Raw genomic sequence first — 22971 nt, forward strand, 5'->3', positions numbered from 1 at the left:
AAATGTAATGCTTAATTGGGTCGTCCACTCACAGTTAACAGTCTTTGTATTGAGTTTGTGCTTGAAATGTACTGTAATTCTGCAAACTGTTAATAAATATTTCAATCAATCAATTACATATTAGGAACAGTAAAGGTCCTAGTATGCTTCCTTGTGGAAGCAAGCAAGAATTTAAGTTCCTTTACGACTCAACCTATTAATCATCTCAAGCTTCTTCAATGTCACGTCATGTCATGTGTAATGAACTCCAAGAACCTATATGCCATATTGCATGGTTATAGCATGGTTTTGAATCCTTTTCATGTCAAGGCCCATTATTTACTCTGTTTTTTGAGCAACGGACCACCATATGATGAGAATTATAGCTCCGCAGACCCAAAACTAAAGAATGTTTTTAGTTTTTTCCACAATGCTGTATTGATGTTGGTACCATAGGAGAGATAACAGGTAAATGTTGATCAAAATAACAATTATTGTAGTGTAGACTACTTATAAATCAAGTACCGTAATGCAGATGTTTAACAATCCTTTAACTCATGAGAGTGTACAATGAAACCAAATGGACCCTTTCGGGGACTCCCATTGGAAATACATTGAGGCGGCCATGACACACAGAAGACACAGGACAAGTGTGTCTTAGGTGTGAATGAGGCCTTATAGAATACAGCAGGTTTCTTCCTTAGTTAGTTTCACAGGTGCTAAACTGGAGGTTAAATTCCTCTACCAAAAACCAATTCATGGGGGTTCATTGACAGTTTTCCAACATACATCACATGTACAGTATAGTTAACAACAATGCAAAGCTGCAGGTATGTCAACATTGTTCACTCATGCACGCGTTCAGACATCCAGTTGCAGATGTCTATAGTGTCAGGAGGACTATTTGTACTTACTTGATTTATTGGCAACAAGTCGCAAGTTTACAGGTGTAAAAGAGTGGGTGAAATTCTTTGTGGTAAAAGAAGCTCCCAACATATTCAGTTTCAAGAAAGGTCAATGGAGACACAAAGACACCTTAAGGCAGCAGATATATCAACTGCCTCCTGTTGTGTGGTTAGAATAGCAATAAAATGAGGCAGACATGTGTAGAAACATAGCAGCAGGTATCACAGCAGTAGAATAGAGTGTCTCAGTGCAGGTGAGACCTCACATCTCTTAACATGTTCAGTGTATACTGATACGCAGTGCCTGTGGAGCAGCATCGAGGCGCACCACAAACGGTCATATCACACAAGCGATAACCATGTGCCATGGTCTGTGTCAGGGGTGGGCAACTTTGAAGATGGAGAGGGCCATTATAGTTCCACACTCACTCCAGTGGGCCATTATAGTTCCACACTCACTCCAGAGGACCACTATAGTTCCACACTCACTCCAGAGGACCACTATAGTTCCACACTCACTCCAGAGGGCCATTATATTTCCGCACTCACTCCAGAGGGCCATTATAGTTCCACACTCACTCCAGAGGGCCACTATAGTTCCACACTCACTCCAGAGGGCCACATTGCATATATACTGTCGTAGCAAATATAGCAGATACATTGGACATACATTTTTTGAATACTAGTCATTTAGCTACTAATATAGACTGAAGTACTTAAAGCGGGCGATGTTTGCATGTTTGGAATTGTAACTGAAAGGCTGAAATCAATAATATATCAGTATTCAGTATTCTTCATTAAGTGAAGGCGGGGGCAGCATGTGGCCCCCGGGACGCCAGTTAGGCAATGCGTCGCAGCGAGATGCATTGTGAGCTTGTAGATCGCCTATTTTCAGCATGCAACCAAGTATAAAATCACTTATACTGGATCTCTTGTCCACTAGTCCCTTCCTAACATTTTGGTCTAGTTTTTAGCTGTTTACGAAATTGTCAGTACTCAGTTTTAGTCATCATTGCTTCTAGTCATCATAGCTTAGTTCATTTAATTTCCATTTAGTTTTCGTCAGTGAAAAAAGGGTAGTCGACGAACATTTTTCGTCTTAGTTTTAGTCGACAAAAGCAACACTGTTGTCCAACAGCCCATGCATGTTTGCCAAGTGGAAACAACTTCCTAGTCTAGTAGATTGAGTGGCTTTTTTATAGTATTATCTTTAGCTGTCTAAACATTCCAATACTGATGAGTTTTTACATTGTTGTCATTGGCTTAGTAACAGTCAGAACAGGAGCATAACACAATATTGAGACAACATTTTGAGAAGTTGGATGGCAAATAATTTGTATGTAAACCGAATACTTTAGTTGTCTAAACATTCCAATACTGATGAGCAGAGTTTGTTTTACATTGTTGAGATTGGCTTAGTAACAGTCAGAACAGGAGGATAACACAGCATTGGGACAACATTTTTTAAGATTAAATAATTTGTATGTAAACCGCTACTGTCATGTACTCATACTTATTATTGTCTGTATTTATTGCAGAACCATTGACACATTGTCATTCGCACTCAGTGCTGTACCATCTTCATTCCCATATGCCATGCCGGTATATGCCTGTGCCTACAACTACAGTAAACTGCCATATATAACCCCCTTCAGTGTGTTTCAGTGTTGATTTTGTCGACTAAAACTAAGACGAAAAATGTCCGTCGACTACCTTTTTCCACTGACACAAACTAAACTAAATAAAAACTAAGCTATGATGACTAAAACTAATGCTAAATATACTGACAATTTCGTCAACAAATACAAACTAGACAAAAATGTTAAGGGACTAGTGGACAAGAGATCCAGTATAAATCATTTTACAATTAGTTGCATGCTGAAAATAGACGATCTACAAGTGAGCTTGTTGATCGGTATATTTTCAGCATGTGAAACAGCCAATACGACAAAATTAAGGCCCGCCGAAATACATTTTGTTCGACTAAATCAACTGTAGATTTAGTCAAATAAAATCTTATATTTAGTCGACTAAAACTAGACTAACACTAAAACATTCCAGGTGACTAAAATGTGACTAAAACTATTCAAGAGACTATGACTAAAACTAAAATCAAAATGTTCTGCCAAAAACAACACTGGTGTGTTTTGACCGACGCCCCATGGGCGAATGTCTCACACACAGAACTAGTCCCTGCCAATACAGTCCTTTTAAACCCTATCTAACAGCTACCGTTTTCAAATGGCACTAATGGAAACTTAATGTAAGCTTATCACCGTAGCCCTAGTTAAGGAAATAATTGAATAGAATCAATGTTCCTCAGTATCACCCATACATGTTCTTATAGAGAAGCACTCGTGTCACAGCCCATGAGTAAGGGTGTAACGATATAGTAACTGCATCGAAAAATCTGTTTTAATTTCAAGAATCGAAGTGTATCGAAATGAAAACAGCAACATTATGTATCATATCGTATCGTTTTGCAATGCATATAATCGATTTTACCAATACTACATTTTTGTGCATGGTATTTAGCAATTCTTAGGAAAAAAAGAAAAAGAGGGGTTTACTTACCTAGTTTAAAATAATGTCAATGTATTTTAAATAGTTACTGTATCGATTTCAAATCATTGAATCGTACCGTATCGTATCGCCATAATGAACCAATATCGTGCATGTATCATATCGTCAACCATGTATCGGGATACAGTACGTATCGTATCGCCGTTAAAAATGTATCGTTACACCCCTACCCATGAGCCATGACCAAGACCGTGGCCTTACAGAGCTGGAGCTGAGCTCTGAGCCCTGGGCGCTGTTGTTCAGTGGCTAACCGTTCATTAGGATAGGTCAGAGCTCTGAGCCCTGGGCGCTGTTGTTCAGTGGCTAACCGTTCATTAGGATAGGTCAGAGCTCTGAGCCCTGGGCGCTGTTGTTCAGTGGCTAACCGTTCATTAGGATAGGTCAGAGCTCTGAGCCCTGGGCGCTGTTGTTCAGTGGCTAACCGTTCATTAGGATAGGTCAGAGCTCTGAGCCCTGGGCGCTGTTGTTCAGTGGCTAACCGTTCATTAGGATAGGTCAGAGCTCTGAGCCCTGGGCGCTGTTGTTCAGTGGCTAACCGTTCATTAGGATAGGTCAGAGCTCTGAGCCCTGGGCGCTGTTGTTCAGTGGCTAACCGTTCATTAGGATAGGTCAGAGCTCTGAGCCCTGGGCGCTGTTGTTCAGTGGCTAACCGTTCATTAGGATAGGTCAGAGCTCAGAGCCCTGGGCGCTGTTGTTCAGTGGCTAACCGTTCATTAGGATAGGTCAAGTACCCTCAGTGATCACTTCATAAGTAGGATTAACCTAACACTGAGTGCCGCACTATGAACTTGTAAAAATCAGTTGAAAAAAAAAAAATTGAATTTTGAAAAATCGTGAAAAAATATAGAGTTTCAGTTTTTAACTCAAATCTTTGCTTCTGGAGAGGTCCCCTGGAACAGCATATTTTCAGATGGGGGTCGCCGGCATATTACATATCATTTTTGGGGTCCTTGACATGAAATATTGAGAACCACTGATATAGAAACATGAGGTTTTTCAGAAAAGAATACATTTAAAAAATATTTTTTTTTAAATGTCCACGTCAGGCCTAAATGGGTGGTTAAGTATAACCATTTAAATTACCTTGTGAAATGTCGTAGCTGGGAAATAACTATAACTATTAGATAATGTACTGATTCTAATATAGCAAGGCACAAAATGCCATGTAATAAAACCCACGATATGTTTAGTTACATTACAATAAATAATATTACCAATGTACCAATTTATTTATTTTCCTGAAAACGTCAGTAATTGACAAAAAAAAAGGTTAGGTATACCCTCACAATTCAATTCAATTCAAAGGGCTTTATTGGCATGAGAAAACATACGTTTACATTGCCAAAGCAGAAAGAACAATACAACAATACAGCAATACAATCAAAACAAAAATTATGTACTTTGAAGGTCAGAATCTTCAATAGATCAACTTCTGTGTACCAAGATAACTCGATGCAGGTATAGTGCAGGAATATACACAATGATTAGTAAAAAAACATGCCGTAATCCTGGTCTCCAAACTGCCTCCCCCTGGCCAGCCGGGGCGCCTGATGGAGGGGAAAGGAACTGGTTGGAATAATGTGTTCCCACTTCCCTCCACGCGCTACATCCAACCAGGGAAACTGCCCCCTGTCAGGTCAAGGAGCAAATTGGACACTCATGCATGAAAGAAGCATGAGTTCAAGTCCGTTGCTCTCCCCAGGTTGGCGGAGGGTGTGCAGAGCCCAGCCCAGGATCACATTAGAATGATTGGATAATTGACACAGGGGTACAAAATCGTGTGATAAAAGATTTATAAAAACAAATCCAGATATTCTAAGCACGTACCACATACCAATACATACTGCATACCAATAATTGCCATGGTGATCCTACAGTACAACATTCGGGATGTTTCAGTTGCAAATCTATTGCAGTTGCACGTCATGGTACACATTCCTGTTTGTGACGAATGAACGACGGTATAGAAGCGGTGTGTGTGTGTGGGGGGGGGGGGGGGGCTTGTTAGACAGCTATCTAACAAGCAGAGCATGATGTCTGTCAACGCACATGTTGTACAGCAGATTTTCTAAAATTAGCTTTTGTGATTGGTGGTGTCTTTGTATAATGCCTCTTCCCATATACGTATTTGGTGACACAGGACTGGTATTTTGACACATATTATTGCACATATTCACGTCAGTAGGCTGACTGTCACCTCACTAATGGTTGCAGGAATTTGTGAGAGAGAGCAAGTGCGGCAACGGCATCCGCATCCTCAAAGCATGTGTGGCTGGCAGGCTACAGGCTGAGCACGCAGCCGCCATGGGGGAGGGGGGCGCCAAAAATAAATAAATAATATATATATATTCTTTAACTCTGTCCCAACTCTATCTGCCCAGTGTCCCCCCAGTGCCTCCCCAATGTCTACCCAGGGCCTCCCTAGTGACTCCCCAGTGCCTCCACAGTGCCTCCCCAGTGTCCCCCCAGTGTCCCCTCAGTGCCTCACCAGTGTCCCCCAGTGCCTCCCCTGTGCCTCCCCAGTGTCTCCCCAGTGCCTCCCCAGTGCCCAGTGTCCCCCCAGTGCCTGCCCAGTGTCCCCCCCAGTGTCTCCCCAGTGCCCCCCCAGTGCCTCCCCAGTGTCTCCCCAGTGCCTCCCCAGTGCCCAGTGTCTCCCCAGTGCCCAGTGTCCCCCCCAGTGTCTCCCCAGTGCCTCCCCAGTGTCTCCCCAGTGCCCCCCCAGTACTCCAAGCAGGTATCATGTCTAAATGACTGGAGAACCTGCCACCCTCACCACTGTTGTCAGTAAATTCTTTAAGAGGTTGGTGCATGGCAATGATGATTCATTTATATATCATCAAAACATCCACCCACAACACAATTCCCATGGCTCAGCATTCAACACAGTAGTTCCATGCCAAGCTCAACACTAAGCTTAGAGACCCAGGCGTGCACACAGGATAAGCCTAAGCCATCCCCTATTTTTTGGTTGTTCATTTCATTATAATTCATTCCTACTGAAGTTCATAATAGGATGTTTTATTGACTTTCCTACTGTATGGAATACAGTAGGTATAAAGTACCTCATTAGGAATGATGACTTGATTGAGTACAGTACATTATTATTTGTAATGTGTACTCTGTAGTACAATGTTGTCTCTGTTTGCTTGAACTCAGTTCTATATGAGAATTTATTAAGCTTTAGTTCACTATTTGAAAGTGATAATGCATATTATCCCTTTCTAGAAATGTAGTGTAGTCAAAAGTACAATATTGATCTCATAACTGTAGTGGAATGAAAGTATCCCAAAATACTACTAAAATCACACCCGTGTGAAGTAAGTGGTGCAACTCTGTGTGGGGGTCCCCAGAACTTCCAGACGCGCGCCCAGGGTGCCGGCCTGGTTCCAGCGAGCCGCCCCGCGTCTGAAACGGTCGAGAAATTACATAGTTACCGTATGGGGGTCCTCGGGGGTCCCCGGAACATCCAGAGCCCCAGGAACGCGCCATGGGGGCCGGTTCCGGCGAGCCGCCCCACGTCCGAAACGGTTGACAAATGACACATGCAGTGTATGGGTGCCCAGGGGTCCCTCTACTGTACTGTACTGTACTGTACTGTACTGTACTGTACTGTACTGTACTGTACTGTACTGTACTGTACTGTACTGTACTGTACTGTACTGTACTGTAACACCTGAAATCATCATAGTCAATATCTGTGTGTTAGGCTGTACAACAGTGACACTTGGTTTTGAAAACCAACCAAATGCTATTTTCGTGCTCAGACCCAGCCAGGCAGCCACACACAAAGCTACTTAATGAAGTGGTTGCACCACTTAAAAAAATACTTAATGTACGCTACTAATCGTGTGAGTCAGTGTGACATCATACAGTAAAGAAGACAATATTTGTTTGACATAGATAGGTACACAGACTGTAATAGTAGCAAACCCCATCCACACACCCCGCTCTCTCTCTCTCTCTCTCTCTCTCTCTCTCTCTCTCTCTCTCTCTCTCATGCACACACGTCACACGCACACACTAACATAAGTTTTACAATGTATTCACGTCGACATAAAGTAGAGCATACAAGGACACAAATATTAACAGTGCTGTAAAATTGTATTCACATAATATATAATGGCATATGACTTCATGACAATAGGCATACCACTCGGTACTGGGCGTCAGTGACTCAGCGTCTCACGCCATAATATTATATGTGGCCGCTGCCAATTACAGCAGAGACAGTGCAACACTTAGTCTGACTCTTACAGCTGAGCTCTGGGATGGTATGTGTAGGAGAGTGGATGGTAATGGCCGTGTAATGGCCGTGGTCATAAGGCTTCCTCTAGGTTAAGGTCAAAGTGCAGAATATACACGTATCTCTAATACGGACACCTCTCTGAACTCTTCATCGACCACAATATCTGATGTACGCGCACACGTACACGTACGCACACGCACACACTGTTTGCTCTCTTAGCTCTCCGGCACCTGAATTCCCCCTGTGGGATTAATAAAGGTATCTCTCTCTCTGACTCTGTTTGCACTCTTTTGTAAATATTGAAGTTGTGTAAGTTCCTGCTTTGTATTGTTGCTGCTACGCAACGTTATTATAGTTTTACATTTGTCATGAGGTTCATTAGAAGAAAGTTTTAGTTTTATTTATTTATTATAATGTGTGGTAGTAAGGGGTGAGATTCAACAAGCTCAGAACATTTAGCAAAAATAGCCGATCTACAAGCTTACGTGTTGGCATCCCCCAATTCTAGTTTAAGTATTTTATTTCCCCATTTGTTTCCTCTTGTTACTGTATCTGTAGATAATTATTTTTAACTTCTGTTGAGCTTCTGTAGCATAGAAACCATTATACAGTCTAGACCATACTGTGGCCTTCTCGGTTACAGCGCAGGCCATTCGAGATGCTGGAGCTGCCCCAAAAAACATATCTAATCTAGTATGAACCAGCAAACAAACCTGTTGGTACCGGATCATCATAAAATAATTTCGCCTTTGAAAGATCCTCCGATTAGATTGGAAACGCGCAACACTAAATACAGACGCCTTGAAATTTAGTCAAGTCGAGATACATGCTTGACATAGCAAAGATGCTTCCTTTGTCCTGGGCTGCAGCATCATTAGCATCTACTGTAGGTTAGGTCGAAAATGCCCTCCAGCTTTGTTCCTTGAATGTGACTGCATTTTTTTCAGCTTATTCCAGCCTTTTGACGTGCTACTGATACATGACAACAGAACAAGTCCTGCTGGTTATGAATGTATGACTTGAAAGACCATTCAAATGTTCTCTCTTGTGACACTCAAAAAGGTTCCCCTGCTCAGTCTCGCTTCAAGCTAAAGGAGGTACAGTTCATTTTTCCTCTGCGTCTTGTGAAGACTTTTATACATCCATTGGACATCAATTGGTCACTCTATAACAGGGTACCCTACTGGTTTACACTTGGATTTTGACCGACACTGGGGTAAGAAAACACTTTAATTATACACACACATATATATATATATATATATATATATATATATATATATATATCTGTCTGTCTGACTTCTTGCGTCTGGTATTGTTGAAATACTTACTGAATTATTTTGTTGAGAACAGCAAAGCTGAGCAATTGGATTTTAGAACATTTATAGAAAGAAAAAGTCTGATCAGGAGGATTTACCTTTGCATCTCTCAAAAAGCATTGTTGGAAAAGTTATTTTGTTGAGAAGAGCTATAGCAATGGATTTTAGAATATTTCTCAAAGATCATAATGATCATATCATGCATGTCATACACTGTCATGATTGATATGACATTTCCCAAATATCCCACAAAGCAGTAATCCTTTACTTTTTTTAATGTTAAGTGCACCCCTTTATATATGCTCTAGGTTTGTATTAAAGGTGTATATTTTGTTAAAAAAGTGAAAGTTCTTTATTCCAATAGTAAACAACTGATATACAGTTTGTTTGTTCAATAATAGGCGTCTCCTCATCTCCAGCTCTTTAGTAAACACAGAAAATATGTTTTCAGGTGTGTTTTTTTCACACCTGAGATATTTTTCATTCCAATCCAGAGAGAGAACCCCTCAAAGCTCAGTTAAGAGCTTGTGGTCTCATGTTTCATGACTTCCAATTTCACTTGATTTCATCCCATAATCCTGTAGGAATTATTTCTCCTGACTGGATGATCATATTGATATATTTGAGGACCTGAATATGTATTTTCTGTTTAGCACTGGAGAGAGGGGCGAGAGACCCCTTTTATAGATTTAACACTCACACAAATTGATGTTATTCATGGGTTTCAAATGGCATGTTGGCGACAAACAGGTGTCTGAACAGTCTGTTTACGTTCACCCATTCAGAACGGGAACCCCTTTTGGTTTTTTAAGCATTATGTTATTCTTTAGCTATTGAAAAATAGCAGATGTACAAGCTCGTAGCTTGTAGATCTGCTATTTTTGAAAATGTGGCTCAAATCTTTAAATATAATTATATACTTTCAGAGCCAACGTTTTAAACTCAAATCTTTGCTTCTGGGGGTGTTCCTGAAACAATGGGGAGTTGGAGGCCAATTACATATAGTTTTGGGGTCCTTGACATGAAATATTGAGCACCACTGATATAGAAACATAGGTATTTCAGAAAACTGTCAGGATTTAGAAGACTTTAAAAATATATATATTTCGAGGTCTGCAAAACCTGTTTGGTACCCAACATGACAGACCCGTGTAGGACTGCATTTGAAAACCATGAATATAGGAATATGGAGCTAATGAACTCAACCATAAAAATATCACTTACACCACCTTTAATAACCTGTTTATTAAGATATGGAATATCCCTCACCAAGGCATGGTCCTAAGAGATGTAGTGGTTCTTGCATGGGAGCTACCAATAGTTTAGAGACGGTTTAACGCAGAAGATGAGTTTCCCCATGGGAACGCTAGTGAAATCCGCAGTGTTCATTGACCCTCCCTGCACGTCCCTTTGGTTACATTTGGTCCTTCTCAAGAGTTATAAATTGACGAATAAATTTTAGTTTCCATGGATGAATGATCTGATATGATACCTTTTTATATAAGTGAAGGAACATGTATTTCTGGTGGACTGATACTTGGTATAGTTGCCTACATGCTGCTTGGCTTTTTCAAGGTGTGGCTGTTCTGTTTAGCATCTCATTATTCTGTCAGCAGATTTGTGGTGCAATGGATGGATGTATCTGTTGAGTGATGTCCGGCAATGACAACTCATCAGATTAAAAAAGAAAAATGCCAGAGAAGATAGTCACTTCTAAAGAACAGGAAATATTAAGCTACTAACACTTAAGCATTGCAGTTTTGTGGTGTTGCAACAGTGGCATGGCTCATTTAGGTGTCTCTAGCTTTGAAATAAAGTTCACAGAGGCTTGAAGCTGTGCATGAATAAACTATGTGGATTGTAAAGTAAATTACTCCATCTAGTTATTATCGTGATTGATTGGTTGGTTGATTGATTGATTGAAGTACAGGTCAATACAAAATCTGCTACGAGGATAAAACCAAGTCTTGTTTACATCAGGGTCCTCCATTTTCAATTCATCATAACATTTAAAGACAGGACTCGCTATTTGTGACCATGCTAAACCCCTTATCCCTAAACTACTTTGCCTGTTTTTCCTATTTTGAAAAAAACATAGAATCGTTAAAAAAGCCAATCTACAAGCTTACAACATGTCGATGTAGATTGGCTATTTTAACTATTCAAAAAAGTTTTTTTCAGAAAAGGAAAAGTAGTTTTATAGGGATAAAGGGTTTAGCATGGACGCAAATAGAGCCCAAATGTACACTAAAATGCAAAAAATAAATCATATACACAGTTAAAAAACAAAACAGGGAAAATGTCTACAGTATAGAAAAATAGGGGGGGGGGGGGCAGTTTCGAATGGCCGCCCGCAAGTGTCTAAATTGACCAGCATCGCAGGCCTACAACCATTATGCTACTGCTACTGTAATGTATTTGTAAGTCTAAGGATTGGTCTGTCACACATAGGCTACAGTAGGTATGGACCCCTGGTATGTCACATGGCCATCAGTAGCAGATGATTGTTATTGAATACATTTCCCTGTGTCCGTGCTGTAAGAGCCATTATGACCTAATGTTTTGCTGATTGACAGTGTCACTGCAGCTTGGTGAGTGTCTGGGCCAGCCCAGGTATTTAACCAGGCTCCTGATCAGGCACAGGTGTTGTCAGTGGCAGACGGCAGAGGCTAACAGTTTTCTACTGTGTTCAGGAGGGCTGGTCCCCTGTGTTTGTTAGTGTTTCTTTCTGATTATTGTATCTGTATGTTATATAGGAAAATGACTGCGGAAAATAAAGCAAAGTTAAACTCAACGGACATGTTTTGGAGATCAGTTTCTACTGGCACACGTAAGAGCTTCCACCTGGCCGTCGGCAACCAGTAGTGACATTAAGTATAGGACTTTAGGCACTACACGTGCTTTGTTGAGGTTAACAGGTTAACCTCTTCAATCATACGATACCAGGGTTAATGTGGACTGTGGTTAAGCAATAGGTGTGGCTGCAATTCTGAACTGTCACAAGGCGTCAAGTCACTCAGATATACCGCTCTCACAGAATGTTAACATACCTGATTCTGATATCTAAACCCCAGTACAGACCGAGTCATGCAACAACAAAAAAAAGGACAAAAAAATAGTGTGAAAGTCATTTGAGTTTCCTTTTCACGATTTTTTGTTATATTTAATAGCATAAGAAAGTTCAAATCAGAAAAAGGAGAATAGGCCTTCATTAGCAGCTACTGTGCCTGAAAGGACACTTTAGTAGAGTTGTGTAGTTTGCCTTGATGTAACTGCTGAGCGAGATATAGAAGTTAAGTCATTCAAAAATATGGTCCTTGTTGATTTACATTTTAAACAGTTAAACGGCTCTCACAGACTCTTTTAACCTGTAAATTAATGCGCACAAAGTTGATTCTGCCAATATTAGAACATCACACATTTATTACATTGTTTTGTTTTTTTGAGAAAGGGATCTATGATATTCAATAGCCTATTAACACAACCCGCTTTGTTTGTGTTTGTTTAAGGGCTAATAGAGTCAATTTAGCTGTTTCACCGTACAATGTACAGTATGTCAATACTGACAGGACCATATTTTCAATGATCAATTCAGCAGCTATTTATTTTACATTATGGTATAGCTAGTAGCTTCTAGATGCACAATATAATCGGTGCCATACCATGCCAGTCTCACAATAATCCAGATTGTTTTCACCGATATTGACAATGCAATAATGACGTGACCGTCGATTGCTTTGTACTCGCAGAGCAGCCCAGTCTACCTGTGTGTCTCTTTAAGAGCGTCAGCCGTTAGTAGTGATGATACAACAGCCGTAGACCATTAGAGCATCAACCATTGTTTAGAAGAGTGTTCACGGAAGCTGTACGTGGTACAATTAGGAGCATCAACCATTGTTTAGAAGAGTGTTCACAGAAGCTGTACGTGGTCCAATTAGAAGCGAGAACACAGATAAGATACAGTTTGATAAAAGATAAGAACTTTATAATTCTCTGTGGAGCAGAGACATTCAGTACACTGACAGACTGCTCCGCGTTAGTGGAGTGCGCCCAGGCGATCTGCTAGTGGAGCGAATCAAACTTTCGTGAAACGTTCAGGCTCGTATTTTGTATTTTGCATTCGCTATTAGGGAAATCTTAACCATTGTATTTTGGAAATAAATATGCCACATTTTAGGCTGAATTTAATCACTGTATATCTGGCTTAAAGGATAAACTGAACAACAAGAACGGCGTGTCAGCGGTGGGGGCTTACCATCTACTTTCACCGGAAAATCCAAAATGTAAAACAAAACAAAAATCAGCAATGCATATGAGTTCAATAATTATAATCATAATCATCGTCATAATTTAAATATTGTGCATCTCTAGTATAGCTATACAACCCAAACCCTCTACCCAAAGTGTCCTCACACTCCCAGAAAATGTAAGTATTAATTCATTGCATGTATGTATACACATATAATTACTGTACACAGTATCACCCAGTATCACCCTGAACCATTTGTGTTGATGCATGTTCTTAAAATGTATTCAAAATTTGGGCATTGGGTGAAGGAGACTAAAGAGTTGAATAGAGGAAAGAAGCACTATACCGTGGTCCTTGCAGTTCATTGAAAGCAGGTGCTCGGTTGGCGAGGGTTCAAACTTTGTGGGACCCTGACGAAGGCTTGTATAGCCTTCGTCATCTATTTTAATGATCTTTGCCATGCCGTTACAATGAAGGTTCTTTTTACACTTGACTGGAACTGGAGTGCCTTGGACCTCTTTTATTTTGTCAAGACTAAAGAGTTGTTCTGTCCTTTCACAGGGAGCAGCGGCGGAGGATGGACCATCACCTCATCATCTATCTCCTAGTAGCAGGTATCTAATGGTCTTTTTTTTTACCGTAGTGTAATCCTTCTCAAAGTTGGGCCCGGGGGTCCCCAACTAAATGAGTGATTCTTAAGAACCATATACAGTGTTTCCCCTAGCCAGAAGCTGATAGTGTGTGGGGGGGGGGGAGCTTTCACGCATGCACGCTTGTATGCGTCAGATAGGTGCACACGCACAAGCAACATTTCTATGTTTTTTTTGTGATATATATATTTTTTTATCCCTGTCTTTTGCAGTCTTTTGCTAGCCTGGCTCCAACCCTGAATCGCTAGCCACAGCCATTGTATTTTTTTAAAATAATAATTCTGGTGAAATTATATTAAAGTTCGAGTGTGAGTGAGACTAGTCTTTTGTGGTTAATATTTGCTTTTTTGGAAAAATAACCTTTATAAAAGTATAGCAATACCAACGTGCGCGTGTGCGTGCGTGCGTGTGTGAGTGCGTGCGAGAGAGAGGGCGTGAGTGCGTGCGTGTGTGTGAGAGCGAGAGAGAGAAACAGAGAGAGAGTGAAAGAGTGGGAGGAAGCCATCACAAATATTTGATAAGTAGGAATATTTTCAATACTCAGAAATAAGGAGCTTTGTGTCACTGAGAATGTATTTGTATTTATTTTTCAGGACTTCTAGGAGTAGTCTCTGCAAACGTCAACACAACAACCCTTAACCCAGTGACAGGTAATACAATTGCACTGTTATATTACAAACCGTTGCTGTCAGTCAGGCACAAACCTTGTATCTCAATGTGTTGTATCATACAAGAGTCGCACAAAAGTAGTGCAAATAGCAGACAGCCCACAACATTGCGATGTGACACGTTGTGAGCTTGTAGATCAGCTATTTTCACAATTTTAATTTACGTTCTTAAAGGTTTCATGAATCATTTCTTTTTTTTTCTTTTTTGGGGGGGGGGGGTTTATGACCTCAATTACACCCAAACAACCTGAACGTTGAACATTCAGATTCAGATTTCTGTGTGTTCTGAAGCCTTTTGAGCTGCAGATTCATGTTAGGGTTACAGTTGTTTTTAGTGCTTAGTAGTTTGTGTGAAAAAAATGGAAAAAATAACCTTTATAAAAGTATAGCAATGGCAAATTGTTATGTCATATATGGGATTTGTGGGACGTTACCTCACAGTCGACAGGCAAATCGGAGCACTTGTTTGAGCCTAATTATTCAGAAAACCACAGAACATCTATTGAAGTTCAGGTTTTTTGGGTGCTCAGAAAACCTAAAATAATTTTTTTTTACAAAAACCTTTTTATGTCCCCAGATCTTTAAATAATATGAATACAAACATTTTACATACAAAGTTTCCCCCTGACATTGACGGAATGCAAGTTGGAAATTCCCAGGAAGGCCATTGTTTAGGCTATATTAAAACGGCACAGAATGTTGTCATACTTGCTTTCCAAAGACCAGCCCATTGCCACAGTGAAATCCGTATTTAACTTTCTGACCCCTTTACCACTGGTTGGGCAAAACCATACTTACATTAGATTGTTATCACCATGGAACTTCCGCAGTTGAGCACTTACACGAAGACAATGATTTATTGTATTACAATTACAAATATAATATAATGCATTTAAATATGCAAATGAGGCATTATATAGGAAAATATGATCCTATATGAACAATTTAATATAGGTACAGTATATATGTATAGTTTTGCCCACTCAATTCATAATTAACTCCAATTTTGGAGCTCTGGCTCATATTTGGACTGAGAACCAAAAATAACTGAATTGGTTCCCATTGGGAGCCAACCGGTGGAAAAAGGGGTCTCTGAAATTTGCTATGTAGATACTCTTGCGTCAGGCATATTGTGGGGTACAGAGAGTTTATGTTCATAATTGTTGTTAATACTCTAAGATTGTATACATTGTTCCTTAGTGTTCTTTTAGCTGGAAATTGAAGCTTTCAAAATCAGCACACACTCACACGCACACAGAACATAGCAGCAGTTAATTTGTCTAAATCTCCAGTAAATATGTATAACAATCAGCACCACATCACCTTTCAATGCCACTACATCACTGGGCAGTGCAGCCCCAGACCCATGGGTGAAAGATCTGCGCCATTAGTCCATGCGACTTCTTCATTGTCATCGCTATAAATTAGCCAACTGGTTTCATGACGATTTATGTAATAAAGCTTTCTGTGTTTTTTATAACAACAATGTTTAACAAAAATAGAATAGGTTACTCACATGAGCTCATAAGATTCAAATTGTCAGATCTTTTTGTCCACATAGCGTGGATCACCCTGTCGCTACCATCGCCACCTGAGTTTTACTTAGTTGTGTGCCGGTATCACATGCTAAAAATAGCCTATTATACAATAGGCTGTCATGGATATGTGACACTGGCACGCAAACAGCTATAAATCACATCAGAAGGCTCAGCTGCACCTACTTGAATAGGTGTTCGTAATAGAGCCCATAATAGGGTAAAATGCTTAATGGTTATTTAACTGATAGAAAGCCCATTTCCCATTTCATTCAAAGCAGCATTGTCACTGTGCCAAGTAAAACAATGTCATCATCATCAGACAATGTTATCAAATCACAAAGTGACAATTTCACCAGTGCATCTCAACTATTGCAAAATTACTTACTCATTTCGGTACATTAATGCAAATGTGCCTATCTCTCCATCCAGTAAATGCAACGACATCATCATCAAATGCACAAACATCGCCTGTCACAGCGTCATCAGACAATGCAACTTCAACAGACAATGCAACGGCACCACCAGTAGATGCGTCCACATCGCCTCTCTCTGCGTCATCAGACAATGCAACTCCATCGGCCAATGCAACGACAGCACCAGTCATTACAACAGCATCACCCGGTGAGTACATTCTCTTCAGGCAGATTGTTGATTTGCATGAATATCTGTCGCCACAGTCCTATGGGTAATAGTGCTTCTAGGGGCTTGCCCTTGAGTTGAAAGCACGCCATGCTTTACTGAGCGTGACTGAGAGGTAAACCACTGGTTTATTAACTTTCAGCCAGCGGCCAGCCGACAGCGAGGTGAAGTAAAGTACGTACTCAGACACTGACAGTGAACCATTCTGAGAGGGAGGCAGTCAGACAGACAGACAGACAGACAGACAGACAGACAGACAGACAGACAGACAGACAGACAGACAGACATTGATGTTAAGATTCAAACTAGAAGAGAAGGTCTTTGCAAGCCTTTGCTGGGCTGGTTGGCCTGCCCAGGGGCAGTGTGTCAGTCATGGCTTGTAGCCGGCAGGAAGCAAGACGCTGCCAGGGAATTACAGTATAGTGTTTCTGCTCTCCTTAAGGGCATAGGAGAAGCGTTTGGAGGCGCATGCTACAGTATAGAGGCCCCTCGATTCCGATTTGGGTTGAGTGGATGTTGCAGTATGCAACAGTCATTGCCACATGACTCACAAGATTACTTGTAAATCATTTGGTGACATTTGGTGGTAGCTCCCCCCCTCCCCCATTGAGTGTAAGTGAAATACCGTTTTGGCTCAGCCTCTGTTGTTTAGAGGCCCTCAGTGTGCGATGTATGTGTGCATCCCATGTCTATAACACATTATAAGCATACATAATGCATAACGCAACGTAATAGTGTAAGTATTATAACCACTGTTGTGATGCATTATAGTGTGATTATAAGTCACATGTGCTTTAAAGGGATATTTCACTTAAAAAAATTACTTTCCTCATCTACTCAGGCTTTAGTGAACACCCCGGACAGTTTCTAAGTTTCTTGATTCAGTATTTAACCATGTTGGATGTTTTTCTTATGTTTTTCATTTTCCAAAATTAAATGAAAAAAGTAAATTTTAAGTATTAGGAGGGCAGTATGAGTCATCAGAAAAAAAGGACAGGGTGTTTTCGATTAATTTAACATGGTTAAAATAGAGTTTGAAGTTACCATGAGTTAGTTTTAATTTTAAATATCTAAATACTGAATCAAGCAACTTAAAAACTGCCTGGGGTGTTTACCTAAGCCTGAGTCAAAGTTAAAGTTGTACGATTTGTCACACACACTAACGCAGTGAAATTTGTTCGCCGCATTTGACCCATCTCTTGGAGCGGTGAGCCGCAGCCGTGACATGCTTGGGAATCATTTGATTAGTTGATTTAGTAGACGATGAAATGACCAAAAGGCTACATGTAATTAATTATACATTGTTATGATTTTACTTGACTTCGTATACGTTTTACAAACACAGGATATGATGTTATTACCCAAAGTGGGCGGGGGGAGGGGCGCCCTCCTCCCTGAGCCAAGCTTGCGCCTGACCGCATAACTGAATGGGACTGGGTGTTACAATCCATTTACACCTTCAGAAACGTGGGTGGGGATGATAAAGTCCTCACAAGGTCGGGTGGAGTAGAAGGGGTGACTTCATAACTCATTATAGAGTGCTTTATAATGTGCCATCAATTTAGTTATAAAGCATTATGAGCATTTATAACAAATTAACAATACTTAAACAGTGTGTGCACATTATAATGCATTATGGGATGCATAGCAAGTGTCTCTTTTTCAAGGAAATCCTGGACAGGGAGGCACATGACTCCACATAATACAGTACGTGTATGATTGGTGTGAGTTTTGGACAGAATCTGTAGTAGTAGTAGTAGTAGTAGCACTAAACCACTAATCTGAATGACCTTGCTTGTCTATTACGTTCTATTACACAAGCTCAGGGTATGTTATCTTGCTAACCGCTGGACCGATCGATCAGCACCAAATTACACACTGCCAGTAGGCCACATATCCTCATTTTCACATAAATTGTATACTTAAAAATATTTAACATAAATTAGGGCTGAAACCCTTGCCCAATTTGTAGTCATAAGTCAGTTATGTCACAGGCTGGCTGCCACGGTGATCACGTGTGATAACCCTGTCAGCGACTTCGTAACCCCAGCAACTTCGTAATGAGATAATCAATTTCTCAATTGTGAATGCAACAACATGCAGCAGTCAATGCAACATGGTCATTTAATGGAACTACAGCACCAGTTAATGAAACACCAGTCAGTGATACACTGTGCCACAGTGGAATACAAATTAACTAACATTACAGGATCAATAACCATAGTGTCTTACTTACTAGGTACTTCATGTTTACATAGTAGTTGACTTGAATTAAATTAACATAACATTTAAAAGAATATAAAAATCACTGCTAGTACACTGATATACAACTGATAAAAGTTTTACTTTCACAGATGTTTTGCCACCAACTCAAGCAGCCTCCACGGCAGAACCTTTAACAACAATCAATAAAAATTCAACACCAGGAGGTACTACTGTTGCCTCAATGATAATTAATACAACTGCAACAACATCGCCCTTAAACACAACACCAACAGTAAATGTAACCATAGCGCAGAATGCAAGTACAGCACCACTCAATGCAACCACACCGTCAGTAAACGTAACAGTGGTCAATGCAAATGCAACACAGATCAATGCAGTCACAACACTGGACAATGCAAGTACAGCACTGATAAATGCAACTATATCACCAGTAAAGGCAGCTAGTGCAACTACATTGGTCAATGCAACTACATCACCGGTCACCGGAATTATGGCACCGGTCAATGCAACTACACCTGCAAGTGCAACCTTAGCGCCAGTGAATCCAACTACAGAAACATTCCACATAACAGTTGCACAGCATGTCAACGCAACTACAGCACTAGTGAATTTAACATCCCCAGTCAATGCAACAACATCACTATTACATGAAAAATCACCAGTCAATGCAACTACATCATCAGTCAATGCCTCAACCTCACCAGTCAATGCAATCACAGCACCGGTTAATGCAACTAGAGCACCTGTCATTGCAACACCCTCACAAGTAAATGAAACAACCTCACCAGTTAAGGCAACTGCAGCACCCATCAATGCAACCACAGCATTAGTCAATGCAACAATATCAGTGGTCAATGCAACATCACCAATTCAAGCATCATCACCGCCAATCATTGCAACTACAGCACCGGTCATTACAGCTACAGCTGCAGTAAATGTAACATTACCGCCAGTAAATGCAACTACATCACCGGTAAATTCAACAACCTCACCAATGAATGCAACTGGACCACTTGCATCTATATCAACAGTCAATGCAACTACAGCACTGGTTAATGTATCTACATCACCAACGAATGCAACTACAGCACTGGTTAATGTATCTACATCACCAACGAATGCAACTACATCACTGGTAAATGCAACACCACCATTAACTACAACAGCATCCACAGTAAATGCAACTACAGCATCATTTAATGCCACCTCATCAGCTACAACACCAGTCAATGCAACCACAGCATTAGTCAATGCAACAATATTATTGGTCAATGCAACATCAGTGGTCAATATAACTACACCACCGGTCTCTGCAACAATATCTGTCAATATCGCACCAACCAATGCAACTACACCTCTAGTAAATGCAAGAACACCTGCACACGCAACTATAGCTCCAGTAAATACAACTACAGCAACAGTCAATGTAACAATGGCACCTGTCAACGCAACTACAGCAGTAGGAAATGTAATGTCCCCAGTCAATACAACAACATCACCAGTCTATGTAACTACATCACCAGGCAATCACTCAACCTCACCAGCCAAAGTAATTTCAATATTGATTACTACAGCACCAGTAAATTCAACTGCAGCACCAGTTAATACAATTACGGCACTAGTCAATGCAACATCACCATTAACTACAACAGCATCCCCAGTAAATGCAACTACTACTACTACTACTACTACTACAGCATCATTTAATGTCACCTCATCAGTACCCATGGGAAATGTAGCTACAACACCAGTCAATTCAACTACAGCATTAGTCAATGCAACAATATCATCTGTCAATGCAACATCACCAATACAGGCAACGGCATCGCCAATCATTGCAACTACAGCAACGGTCAGTGCAGCTACAGCTGCCGTAAATGTAACATTATCATCAATAAATGCAACTATGTCATCAGTAAATTCAACACCATCACCAGTAAATGCATCATCATTAACAGTCAATGCAACTACATCACCAGTTAATTCAACAACCTCACACATTAATGCAACTACAGCACGGTTTAATGTATCTACTTCACCAGTCAATGCAACTACAGCATTAGTCAATGCGATGATATCATCGGTCAATGCAACATTAATACAAGCAACGTCATCGGCAATCATTACAACTACGGCACTGGTCAGTGCAGCTACAGCTGCAGTAAATTTAAATTCAACGCCATCAATTAATGCAACTACAGCACTTGCATCTATATCAACACTCAATGTAACTACAGCACCAGTTAATGCAACTAGAACACCTGTCATTGCAACAACCTCACAAGTAAATGAAACATCAACAGTAAAGGCAACTGCAGCACCCATCAATGCAACCACAGTATTAGTCAATGCAACAATATCAGTGGTCAATGCAACATCACCAATCATTGCTACTACAGCACCAGTCATCACAGCTACAGCCCCAGTAAATGCAACATTTTCATCAGGAAATACAACTACAGTAGGCCTACTGGTAAATGCAACTACATCACCAATGAATGCAACTACAGCACTGGTTAATGTATCCTCTTCACCAATGAATGCAACAACATCACTAGTCAATGCAAAACCATCTTTAACTACAACAGCATCACCAGTAAATGCAACTACATCAACAGTCAATGCAAGTACAGCACTATTCATTGCAACCACAACACCAGTCAAGACAACTGCATCACCAGTCAATCCGACCTCACTTCCAGTCCACACAACATCCAAGCCAGTCATGGTGGCTACATCCCTAGGTAAAACTCAACCATTATTCAAAGCATTATTAATGGTTTTGCATTAATCCCTACTCAGTTCAGCTGTGGTAAGACAGGACAATTTCAACTATTATAACTAACTTATTTTACACTGCTTGCAGAAACAGTAAAGGCAACAACACCAGTTAATGCAACTACAGCACCAGTGCATTCAACTACAGCAACACTCAATGTAACAACCCAACCCATACATGCAACTACAGTACCAGTAAACACAACTTCACCAGTTAATGCCACTACATCCCCAGTCAATGCAACTACAACAGCACTCAATGCAACTACATCATCAGTCAAGTCGGCTACATCACCAGGTAAAAAAACATGTAACTCATGAGTTTACTATCACCAACGAAGCCCAATATTACATATGTCGACTTAATTTAATACCACTAATTACAATTACCCAATTCAAATTAATATTTACTTCCACTAACTAGATCAATTGCTAGTCAAACTTCAACAAGTTTCCCAGTAGGAATTGCAACCATAACAAAAATCAATATCCTACACACAAAAAGCACCAGTCAATGCAAATACTGCACCTGTAAATGTGACATTTCAAGTTAATGAAACTACATTATACCTCAATGTCATCATCAGGTACTAACCATTACCCAACACTTTCCTGATATTGTATCCACCTGTCAATCAATTTGCCAGACAGCTACGGCTATGATTCATTATATGACATGACACGACGATTGAAATGAATGGGCTGCCATGCTTGGTTGTTATCTCCAGATCTTCTATAGCTTCATTAGAGGGTGCTACTTTCTACAATGGCACCATACAATGTTTTTGAACACATTCGTGGGTGGCAATACACAGGCATTGCATTAACCTTAGGAACCTGATTCAACATTTCCTTCCATATATAGGGCAGGCTATATACTGTATACAGTATACTCTACTATATGGACCGACATGACATCCAGATCCAGTCAATGGGAATGTCATGGTATTGGCAATGCGCAAATCAGACCTACATATAGAACAGGTTAAAAGATTAACGAAAGATTCATTGCAACTTCATTACAAATCACTTGTTGAGTTTTTAAGTCAATGTGACAGTGTGTGTGTGTGTGTGTGTGTGTGTGTGTGTGTGTGTGTGTGTGTGTGTGTGTGTGTGTGTGTGTGTGTGTGTGTGTGTGTGTGTGTGTGTGTGTGTGTGTGTGTGTGTGTGTGTGTGTGTGTGTGTGCGCGC

At 40.4% G+C, this 22971-nt stretch overlaps 1 protein-coding gene and 1 long non-coding RNA gene across 2 annotated transcripts in view; both read left to right on the forward strand.

The window, feature by feature from the left end:
• The first annotated feature begins 8553 nt into the window (after positions 1–8553).
• LOC308312824 lies at positions 8554–16688 on the forward strand. The gene is made up of 4 exons (XR_013963814.1): positions 8554–8929; positions 13843–13895; positions 14525–14581; positions 16567–16688. It is a non-coding gene; the product is annotated as an uncharacterized lncRNA (long non-coding RNA).
• Positions 16689–21957: 5269 nt separating this feature from the next.
• The window catches only part of LOC308312341 (uncharacterized protein), a 69778-nt gene continuing 68764 nt past the window's right edge, over positions 21958–22971 (forward strand). Inside the window, exon 1 of the mRNA XM_080758943.1 lies at positions 21958–22078. The gene's annotated coding sequence lies outside the window, so the exon portion shown is untranslated. The remainder of the gene's footprint in view (positions 22079–22971) is intronic.

This window comes from Protomyctophum bolini (genome assembly GCF_963924005.1).
Source record: "Protomyctophum bolini genome assembly, chromosome: 3".
Classification (NCBI taxonomy): Eukaryota; Metazoa; Chordata; class Actinopteri; order Myctophiformes; family Myctophidae; genus Protomyctophum; species Protomyctophum bolini.